Genomic DNA, 12144 nt, shown 5'->3' on the forward strand with positions numbered 1-12144 from the left:
TGATTACATACTAATTATCTGTTTATGTGGTCACCTGTGGTAAAATTGTGAGCACATTAAACGCAGACTGTGTGGTCTTCATGTTGGAACCAAAATTCTAGCATAGCATCTGAATTTTTCCTGGATTCAGTAAACATTTGTTGAAAAAGGAATGTAAGAGTTATTGTACTACTAATCAACATATAAATCAATTTCTGAACAAAGAGAGGAAATAGAATACACGAAGGAGGATGATGTGTTGGGGCTTTAATTGAGTTCTTGCCCCTTCTCCCCATTCAATGTCCTCTTAGAGCATCTTAGAGTGTCCTACTTAGAGAGTACTTAGAGAGTACATTTCCCTTCTGTCTACCTTAGAGATAGTTAATTTTTTAATGTATTTTCCTCAGAAATGCTCGAAACTAGAAGAAGCTGAGAGCTAGGATTTAGATGATGTGAATATAGACTGCTGGAATAGAGGCTATAGCAAAGCTGGAAATCTCACCAACAAAAGGTTGCACACTATTGAAACTGGCCCAATAGTCTCATACAAATAATATTTATGTTTTTTTGAATAGACATAGCAATTGACCTTCTCTTGTTTTAAAACTTGAAACTGACATTTGTCTCATCTGACTTCCTCAGGAAACCGCCCTCAGTGAAGAAACTAAAGCTCATCAGATTACCATGTCCAGAAAATGAGACACCAGCCCCCCATCCATCATGACTGCTTCCTTACCACTCCCTAATTCCTGGTTTTCTACCTTTCCTGCTATATAAACCCCACCATTTTACTTGGGTGGAAGATGGATTTGCTACTTTACCTCCTGTTATCTTTGGCTGCAGCACCAGATTAAAGCCTTCTTCCCTGACAATACTCCTTGTCTCAGTGATTGGCATTCTATGCCACAAGCAGCAGGACCTATACTGAACCCCTGGAGTTTTGGTGACATTTTGATTACCAGGATAAGAGACAGCAGCTACTAATGAAATATAAATCAGTGTGGCCAAGTATGTCATGGAAAGAAATGGTTCTTTGCTTAATCCAGGTGAAAGGGAAACTTCTAGAAACTTAAACTGCCCAAAGGGAGAAGGGAGGAAGGAGAGAGAAAGCATATTTGATTGGTTGAGTTTAAAAATTTCAATGAACGAAATTTAATCGTGGGAGTGATTTCATAAACTTGAATTAAAAGTTGAAAATTTTCATCTACTCATTGAAATGAGAACATCAAGAAAAACCTTTGCCTACATATATATAAAGTTATACATCCTTTTATACTCAGGCCTGTGTATTACTAAGACTATACTATTTAATTTGACTACTATACTTTATGTATAGTTTGGACTTGAAAGGAATTTGATGAGGTTTTGAGAATAATAGCATTAAATTTTGGTAGAAAATAACAATAGTTTTCATTAATTTGGACAATCTAGCCTTACATTATTCTCATAAGAATTGATTAATAGTTTGTGCTGTTTTATCATTCATAATTAAAGAGTTATAATGTTATAATAATTACTGTTAATATGGTATGTTTTTGTTTGGGGAATTTTTGAGGAAACAAATTCTTTGCATTTGATTTATTTAAAAATTCACATATAACTCAAGTCTAAGCTTAGATTGAGTAACTTGCAAACTGTGTGCCTTGAGCAAGTTGGTCAACAGGTCTGAGCTACCTTGCTTCCTTAGTTTGTGTGTTTGGGATAAATATATTTGTCCTAGCTCCCTGAATCACTGAAAGGCTCAAAACTCTTAATATATGGAAAAGTGCATTGAAAACTTAAAAGCTCTACAAGTTATTGTTTTATCAATATGTTGTACTAATTTTTCTAAACATTCTCAAAGATACCTTTTTATTTTTCATTACAACCAAGTACTTCCCAATCATTTATTAAATACAGTCACTGGGCTATGTAAATAGGTCTGCTTCCTTGTGATATCTAATTCGATATTCATGATTTGCAAGATACTTTACTGTTCAATGTGTACAGTCGAAAGAAAAGATGATCTAAAATATGTACTCAATTTGTATACAATTTCAAAGTACATCATAAGCAAACTTGTCTTGGAAACTATTTTAAGGGCAAATATAATTTTAAATTTCACTACTCCTCACTCCTAAAACAACAACAAAATACTAGATATTCAGGATTGGGGAACCTCCTGAATGGAAAAATAACTTTCTAAATCTTAAAAAGTTCAAATAAGCAAAATCTAGGGTTTAAGAAACCCTGAAGGAGGCTATAGAAGGACTCATTTACTGAGAATTCTTAGTAATTACCTTCAGTTTTAGCCCAGGTTTTCTAGCCACCTTTTTTTCTTTACCTGTTTATATAGTCTATGAGATGGTAACAGCTAAAATATTCATAGGCACTGAGTTTATCATATAACTATTACCTAAATGAAAAGTAAGATGTAAAACATTTGTCAAAATGCCAGTAACATTTTCACAGAATTTGACATGTGACCTCAGTCATTATCCTTGTATATCCAGAAGAGTAACCTGTTTTCTGTCTTCCATACTTAATCCCAAGAAGCCAAATGAAAACAACTGTTAATGCAAAAGCGAATCCACAAATACAAGAATTCATGAAATACATGGCTTTTCCTTTAAATGTGTGATTCTAGAAACTTATAGTAGGAAGTTCATGAGAAACTCAAGAAATTGCAAAGGGTATCAAGATGGATTGAAGGCAGAAGATGAGTTGTGTTTAGGGATGTTTGCCACTTGTTTTGTACACTTAACTGCTGTACCAATATTTCTATGTCTATAGTAAAAACTGAATCTAACCAAGCTAGAATCAGGAAATCATGATCCTCACCTCAGCAGCTGCCAGCCAGAAGTACTTTCAGGAATAAGGATTTTCCTTTTTACTGCTGAGAAAAGAAAATAAACGTGGAATAAGGGGCACTATAAACCATTCTAACTGTGATCCCATACCTTACTTTTTGCCAAGATATATGAAGTCATTTATTTCTCATTTCTACTATTTGGTTTGAATTTACCTTTTGAGGAGTTCGTAGAAATGCAATAACTATAAACATTGTTCTGAAGGAAGAAAACTTATTTAAACTGCAAATTAAAAGAGTTTCTTGTGTTTCAGAGTTAAACTGCAGGATGTCATTAATCTTCTAGTAGAGCAGGTTTTAGCAGAAGGCACTGGTGAAATTTTTCATACTGTAATTTATCTTTTGTTCCATTAAAGTAGGAGGTATTTTAAAGCTTTGATTGTAAACATTCTATAATTCTTTTAGCCAATTTGGAGAAAAAGATTAAAATGATTATGGTTTCTTGTGGTCTCTTGGGACTTTTTGTTTCTGGGATTTGATATACAGTTATAAATGAAATGATAGAAGATAATATGCATGAAATCAATTTTATCTTACAAGACTTATCTAAAAATGAGTAATAAAGGTACTTGCTATTATAGTGAGTTGTCCAATAATTTATTCTGCAAATATTTATTGAGTACCTATTATACTCTAGGGAATATTTTGGGACTTCGCTTCATAAAAAAATTGACAAAGACTGGGTTCTCTTCAGAAAGTAGAATCGGAGAAAAGACATGTATGCAGGCAGTTTATTTTAGAAAGAGACCCCAAGGAAGGAGGTGAAGCCAATGCAAAATTCCATTACCAGTGAGTTGCCATCATGAGCAACTGCAGTTTGATTATGCTGAGGACACTTTGAGGTATTGTGTCAAATGAGGTTTAGAAGGTTCATGGAATGGAAAATAGAGCTTTTATCCACCAGCAACCATCCCCTATTAGTCAAAAGTTGCCCTATCAGATGTTAACTCTCTCAGAATCCTAGGTTAGCCCAGGGATCAGAATATCCAAGTAAGTTTCCATACAACTGTGTCATTGAAGCCCAGGAGACAAGATTTAACTGTTGAGGAAATTCTGGCAATAAAAGGGGGCAAAGAGTCTATTGATTATGTAAGCATGTTGCAAAAGATCAGGGAATGTATCTTTCATATTAGTAAATCTATTTACTTATTTGTTCACGATGCTTATTGAGTGCTTATTATGTGCCAGAGATAGTTTTATATATGGTGTTGTAGCAGTAAGCTAAACGGAACATGATCTCTACTTTCATTGAATTAAGGAAAGTGGGAGAAAGGAAAAAAATAAAGAAAACGATAGTTTATAAGATTATAATAAAGCAGAGTGGAAGAGGGAGCCTTGCACACTTCTGAAAAAGCATCATTTGTAACATAATTAGTAAGTTCACAAGTTCTGGTGTGAGGTGTCTGGAGTGTTCGAGGAACAAAGAACAAAGAACAGAGGAAATGTTGGGATGCCTTGAAAAACCTTTGACTTTTTTCCTGCATAAGATGAGAAGCCACCAAAGCATTTAGGGCAGTGATGTACATAATGTGGGTTATATCACAGAATGATGATCCTGTCTGTGGCATTGAGAATAAAGTGAAGTAAAGTACAAATATAATAGTGGTGAGAGTCCAACCAAGAGAGTTTGAATAATTGGAAGAGGAAGGTAGTGACAGAATTGATGGATTCTGGCATTTGAAGAGATATACAGCTGACAGGATTTGCTGATGGATTCAATAACAGATGTGAGAATTTTAAGAGGACTCCTAGATAACATGAGGAATATTTGTTTATTTGTTTGCTTGTTTTCTTTTGATTTTATTGGATGTATTAGTTCATTCTGATGCTGCTATAAAGAACTACATGAGGCTGTGTAATGTATAAAGGAAAAAGGTTTAACTGACCCACAGTTCTGCATTGCTGGAGAGGGCTGAGGAAACTGACAATTATGCGAAAATGCAAAGGAGAACCAGGCACCTTCTTCACAGGGCAGCAGGATGAACTGAGTGCAAGCAGGGGAAATGCCAGACACTTATAAAACAATCAGATCTCGTGAGACTCACTCATTGTCATGAGAACAGCATGGGAAAAACTGCCCCTATTATCCAATTATCTCCACCTGGTCCTGCCCTTGACACGTGGGGACTATTACAATTCAAGGTGAGATTAGGATGGGGACACAGAGTCAAACCATACCACTGGAGGAATGGAATTGTCATGTATTAAGGTAGAGATAAATGGATAAGTAGTTTAAAAGGGAGTGCTATTTTGGACAGGTGGAATTAAGCAAAACTCATTAGCCAAGCATAAAAATGCCAGGTATATATTTGGATATATGTAAGTCCGGAGTTAAGCACTGAGAATGGAGGGAGGGGAGATGACTTATCCTTCCCCTATTAAATGGTGTTAATAGGCCAAATAAGATAACAAATAAATATTGAGTACTATAACAACATGGAGATTGTTATTGAAAAGAACTTACTATTACTGAGAAGTTTGTTAGATAAGGAACACTTTTCCCGTGGAGTGATGGTCTTAAGAAGAGAAACAGAAGGGAAGCCTGGTTGGAGTATATTCAAGAAAGAAAGAGAGGATGAAAGTTTAGAAGCAGAATTATATGGAAAATGGGGAAAGAAATAGATAGTTGCAGGAAGGAATGCACGATCGAGAGATAATTTTTCTTTGTATAAGACAGAGGAAATACATATTTATATACTGATGAGAAGCTTCTATTGAGAGAGGAATAATTAGTCTTGCAGAAAAGATAGTGAGACTGTCTGATGTAGTATATTCGTTTCCTAGGGCTGCCATCGCACATACCACAGACTGGGTGGCTTAAACAACAGACGTTTATTTTCTCAACCTTCTGGAGGCTAAAAGTTCAAGGTCAAGTGTAGGCATGTTTTGTATCTTCTTAGGCTTCTCTTCTTGGCTTGCAGATGACTGTCTTCTCATTATCCTCACATGGTCACCCCTTAATCTCTGAGTACATGAGTCAGGTACCTCTCTCTGTCTGTCTCATAATCTCCTCTTCCTATATGAATACCAGCAGTGTTGGATTAGGGCCCACCCTAAAGACCACATTGCACTTAATTACCCCTTTAAAGATGTTATCTCCAGATACCATCACATTCTGAGGTACTCAGTGTTAGGACTTCAAAGTACAAATTTTTGGGAAATACATTTCAGCCCACAATAAGTAAATGGACTGAGGAATGAGTGAGGGGGAAATAAAATGTAATGCACAGATGGAGGGAGGGGACTTATGGTTACACAGATAAGCTAAAAAAGCCAGAGAATAAGATGCAGATGCCGTAGGAAAGTAGATAATGATGGGAAGTGTGTAAAAGTTTCCTAATTATATTTATATTTATTTTCAATGAAATTAGAAGCAGCAGTTAAGAATCCTGCTGAGAGTAAAATTGAGAAGAAGGTGCTGGAAGTTTGAGAAGTGAGGACAACATATAGTTATTTAGCTGTGTGGTAGAACAAGAGGAATTAAGAAATTCAATTTGAGTTCTGGCTCTCCTCTTACATATAGTACTCATGAATTTGAAGTAAGACCAGTCATGATGTTTTCCTTCACATTTGTTCAGCTTCAAAGGAACAGGCATGAGGTTGATATTGAATTATATTTAACCAGGGTTTGGATTTTGCCAGATAAATACAGTGAATGGAGATGGGCAAGGCAGTTGAATCATTTTTAATAAATGACGTTCTATGAAATCTAAACTGTTAAAAAAGAAGAAAGTGAGGAATGAAGTCAGAAAGGGAGAATGAAAAGGCATAGAGTCAATAGAATGTTAGTCATAGACTGGTAAAGAACTATTAGCGGTAGGTGACTAGAGTGAGTAGAAACTGGTTTTATTCTTGAAACGGAAATTTGGAGGAGTTGCAGTTGTTACTGATGATACCTCAGTTGAAATGAGGAGAGAAAGGCTGAAGATGGAGGAATGACTATATCTGTGGAGAAGTAAACGCCAAGGAACTTTGAAGCCAGGGAAGTGAGAGAAGCATCTATATCGATAATTCTTAATAATTGCAACAGCAATAGTATTGCAAAGAGTCACAGTAAACCAGAGTTAAAAATATTAAAGGGATGAGAATGGGTCATTAGAGTCTTAGCAATAACTGCAATAGGGAAGTGGGGGTTGCATTATTTGATGGCATGAGCTTTAAACTTTTTTTTCTTAAGTAAACAGGGAGACACAATTTGTCTCAAGTAGCAGTAGCAAGAAGCATCAAGAAAAATACCGAACTCACCACTAAGCCCAAGAATACAACCTGTGGTACAAGAGTATGACATGAAGACTTAGAGTCTCTTTCTTTTCCTGCTGCTGGAATTGTGCAGGCTGAGGAAGGGGCAGTGTTACAACTGGTTATATTGAATAAACATGGGTAGTTCTAAAAGGGCTCCTTCAAAGCGTAATCACTACATTTATAATAGATTCATCTTTACACTCCTTTACAACTCATAGAAATTTCTCAGAAATGCCTGCCAATAACTGACTTATTTGTTTGTTTGTTTGTTTGTTTGTTTTTTCCTTAATTAACAAGCACTGGTAGAGCAATTACTTAGTGCCAAATACTTTTCAAAATACTTGGTAATGTTAAACAGTTAATTTTCATAACAATCCTAGGATTGTTAGGCAGAGACTATCTATCTATAGATAGATATCTATATTGTCTCTCTGTAGAGAAACTATCCATCTAGAAAATAGTTATTCTAGGAGAGAGTTATTATCCTCTCCTTAAAAATGAGAAATCTGAGGCATAGAGTTTAAGTCAATTGTTCAAAGTCATATTTTAATGGTAATTAACATATTTTTAAAAGCTTAGTTTTAAGTAAAGGAGTTAAGTAAAGTTAAGACTCTGTTGGGGTTTTCACCAAAAAAGTTAATTGTTCAGTCATTATTTATTAATAGTGAAGAAAAGCTATCTCTAAAACTGAGCAGTTTTAAATAAATTTATTTGAATCGACAATTCAGGCAAAATCACTCATCCTAAATTATCAGAATGTGGCCTAAAAACCTGACATAAATGTTTAGTTTGGCCAAAAAACTCCCCATTTTTTAAGTGTCAGGTTTTCTCAGACATTTCTCAGCATACTGTATTTAAAAGAGTGAGACTAGATCCCTGACTCTACAGAGCGTACCTTCTCTTCAAATGCCATGTCAACAGAGGTGTGAACAGGGAAGGCAAAGAAAGTTGTGGAAGCACAGAGAGGAAAGATTCCCACCCTGGGGGTATTCATGAAGGTCCCAAAACGGAGGGTAATACTTGACCTCAGCAGAAAAGACAAAGAGATTGCCAGGCTGCTGGCAGATCCATCCAGGCAAAGCAAATTCAAGGGTCAAGAAAGGTGACCAGTTCAAAGATCACTCAAAGGCAGACCATGTTCTGGCGATGGTGAGATACATATGATGCCTGAGTGCAGGTGTCTCCATGAAGGATGCAGAAACAGGCTTATGAACAGGAGTGATATAATCATATTAACTTCAATAAAACACATATGACAGGACTGGATTGGAGAGGGTCTAGAGTGATGCTGAATTAGAGGGTGACCAGAGATAATCCAGGAGAAAAACCACCAAGCTCACTTGGCACCAAATTCCTCCTTGCTCTCTCTTATTCATTCATGTTGACATCCTAAGATCATACCTGCCAAATGTTCTCTCAGTACAGATTTTTGCATATGATTTGCCTTTCATATGTAATGCTTTTCCCTTTCTAGCTAACACTTACTCATCCTTTAGGCTGATATTAAATTGTCAGTTGCCCAAAGAAGTCTTCTCTGACCTTCCTGACTAGGTCAACTCTCCCTTTCATATGCTCCAATAACACCTCTTATTCTAGCAGTATACTCAAGGGTGAATTTATGTTTATTTACGGAATCATTTGATCAGTGTCTGTTCCTACCATTAGACTACAAGCTTCCAGAAGTTAGGGATTCAGGTCATGTTTTGCTTGTCTTTATATTCCCAGAACAATGCCAGGCAAATAATAGGTACACCAAAATATCAACTGAATACATGAAAGTTTGAACTAAGGCAATGGAAATGAGAAGTGAGGAGTAGGTGGGAATTTTGAAGTAAGTGAATGCATGACTAAGTAAATATTGCTTGATGCTATTTTAAAATTAACTCACATTGAAGAAGTAACTCTTCAAAAATTATATAGTGATATATCATATTTGCCAAGATTTGACAGAGAATTAGAAAAGAAAGCATGTGTATTCAGTTATTTGATCTGAAAAATTGAATAGACATACAATTTTCTACAGTGAATGAAGAAATTGTGGAAATGTCATATTTTTCCATCCTGAAATTTCTTCTCCTGCATCTTCTTCTTACACTATTGCCTTCTTGCTACCCTCATCTTATTCATATTTCAAGGCATAGCTAAAACCCATCTCCTTCATGATGTCTACTATAATATTCAATCAATATTGATTAATAGATTGCTACACTCAAACCCCTAGGTCTGGTTAATGTGTGTTTAATTATCTTTTCTCCATGATTTCACAGGTAAAATATTCACAACAGTAATAGATCTTATACAAGTACCAGCAGGAAGCTAACTGAATGATTGATTAACAACACATGGAGTCATTTTTTCACTCCCAACAAATATTTTTCCTGCTGGCAGAATATCTGTATTTCAAATATAGTAACATTTTAACTGTGTACCTTACCTACACTCTTTTAAGGACATAAATTCCTTGTCAAGTCAACCAATTGTTTTACTAATTTTATATTGCTTACTTTGACTTCCTATTTTTTTTTTTTTTTCAAAATTGTACGCAAGAATCAAGATCTGAAATCCTAAGTCCAATTTTAACAGCTGGTAGCTGTATCATGAAGCCTACAAGAAAAACCCCATAAAACCCTGTTTGATAAGATTAACCAAATTGAGCAAATCAGTGAATTGTTATGAATGGTATCTACATCTTTTTAAATCTGTGACTTATAAATTTTAATAAAATATAGGAGCTTAGTTTCATGTGATATTTCACCTAATTTCCCTACTGCTGCTTTTTCATGTGTGAAACCATTTTTCTCTGCCAGGTATGTAAGAGGTGGTATTGAGTAATACTTGTCTTCCATTTTCCATTAGTCAAATCATGTGGCTATTGTATTAAAAGAATGAATAAAATGATCTTTTTAAAAGGCAAATAAGATAAAATAAATCAGTAACAAAGCATTTTTGTTATTGTTTCTATTATGTCTTTTATCTTTGTACCCTTAGAAATGAAATTTGACATTAAGTGTCTTTTGTAGAACATATTTTGTTATTTCTAATAGAAATATTCTTAATGTAATAAAACCTACCAAATTACACATTTAAAGAACTGGAAAAATTGATTGTGCTAGAATAAAATAAATTCAGATTATCCAAAAGCTATATTAAGGGGCCACAATTTATGTAACAGGTTGAAAATAAACATATACAGAGTCTTATTGTGTGTGCGCACATGAGAGAAAGAGAGTGTGTGTGTGTGTGTGTGTGTGTACATCTATGTTTTAGGCATCATTGTGTAATGGATCAAAAAATTACGAGTAAAACAGTATAGAAAAATTGAGAAAATCAAGTCATTTCAGGCTAATACAGATAAATTAAAAAGCCTTTCATGAGAAAAACGTAACAGTTGTACAAGACCTTTTACACTCTTCCTGTTGGTCTTATCTGTAAATTGAGAAGAATAAAATCTGTCATTCTGCCTTGCACAATTACTGAAGATCCAGTAAAAATATTATGTAAAAATGCTTTAAGGCCGGGCGCGGTGGCTCAAGCCTGTAATCCCAGCACTTTGGGAGGCCGAGACGGGCGGATCACGAGGTCAGGAGATCGAGACCATCCTGGCTAACATGGTGAAACCCCGTCTCTACTAAAATATACAAAAAACTAGCCGGGCGAGGTGGCGGGCGCCTGTAGTCCCAGCTACTCGGGAGGCTGAGGCAGGAGAATGGCGTGAACCCGGGAGGCGGAGCTTGCAGTGAGCTGAGATCCGGCCACTGCACTCCAGCCTGGGCGGCAGAGCAAGGCTCCGTCTCAAAAAAAAAAAAAAAAAAAAAAAAAAAAAAAAAAAAAAGCTTTAAGTATCAGAAATACTTAGGACAACGGTGTGCTAAATACTATGTTAGTACGATGTAATATAATGCTAATAATAACAATATGGCTAGCATTTATCGAGAGTGATTTTCATGTACTTACTAAGTCCTTCATATGTATTTTTTCATTTAACCTTCACAACAGCCCAAGAAAATTCTTACTGTTATGGTCCATGTTTTAAGATGAAGAATTTGTGGGTAAAATAATTAAAGTACTTCCTTAAGGTCATACAAGAAGGAAATGGCAAAGTCAGAATTGACCCATCACTGAATGACCAGCAAGCCCAAACTCTTTTCCATTAGGCTTACCACTTCTTATCCCTATTGTTTTTAGTTGGAACCCTGCTCCCCACCTCCCTGAACTCCCATTTCACTGTGTATACCTCTTCTTCCAGCACTTGGCATATTGTATTTTAATTACAGTTGTGTCACTTTATGTTGGCAATATATTCTGATAAATGTGTTGTTAGGCTATTTCTTCACTGTGCAAACATCATAGAATGTACTTACACAAACCTACTTGGTGTACCCTATGGCGTACCTAGGCTGTATGGCAAAGCCTTTTGCTCCCAGTCTACAAACCTGTACAGCATGTACTGTAGGGAATATTGTAGGCAATTGCAACACAGTAGAATCTATATGTCTAAACATATCTAAACATGGAAAAGATATAGCAAAAATGCCATATTCTAATCTTATAGGACTACCATTGTATATGCGGTCTGTTGTTGACTGACAAGTTATTATGGGGCACATGACTTTATTTGTGTACCTACCTTCTCCACTGGACTGTGATCCCATTAAAAGCAATGCTGGAACCTCACCCATCAAGCATCAAGGAAACAATAGTAAACATTGGCTTAATGACTGCTTGAACTCGTTCTCATTTATTGTTTTAATCAAAACACACATCATCTGTAAGGAATAATAATTATCAAAATGTATTGGGTAACTCAAATATCCACCACAGTTCTTACAAACATTTGGTTTCAAAAGAAAAAAATAAACACAATTCCTCTTACTCTCAAATACTGCTTCTAAAATTTTCAATATTTTTGGCTGCCTTTGATTTGTGTTACTTATTTTATTTGATAAATTAGTGAATATATTAGTGATTTAATTATTCATTAAAATACATAAATAATATATATATTTAAAACCACATATGTAGTGCTCCTTATAAGTATAGTACTGTAAGTCTTTCATTAGTTTAACCCTCAAACC

General features: G+C 35.4%; 1 pseudogene; it reads left to right on the plus strand.

Annotated features, from left to right (window-relative positions):
- Window positions 1–4891: 4891 nt before the first annotated feature.
- LOC139357284 (large ribosomal subunit protein uL22-like) overlaps window positions 4892–12144 on the plus strand; it is a 51678-nt pseudogene continuing 44425 nt past the window's right edge.

This window comes from Macaca nemestrina, chromosome 11 (genome assembly GCF_043159975.1).
Source record: "Macaca nemestrina isolate mMacNem1 chromosome 11, mMacNem.hap1, whole genome shotgun sequence".
Classification (NCBI taxonomy): Eukaryota; Metazoa; Chordata; class Mammalia; order Primates; family Cercopithecidae; genus Macaca; species Macaca nemestrina.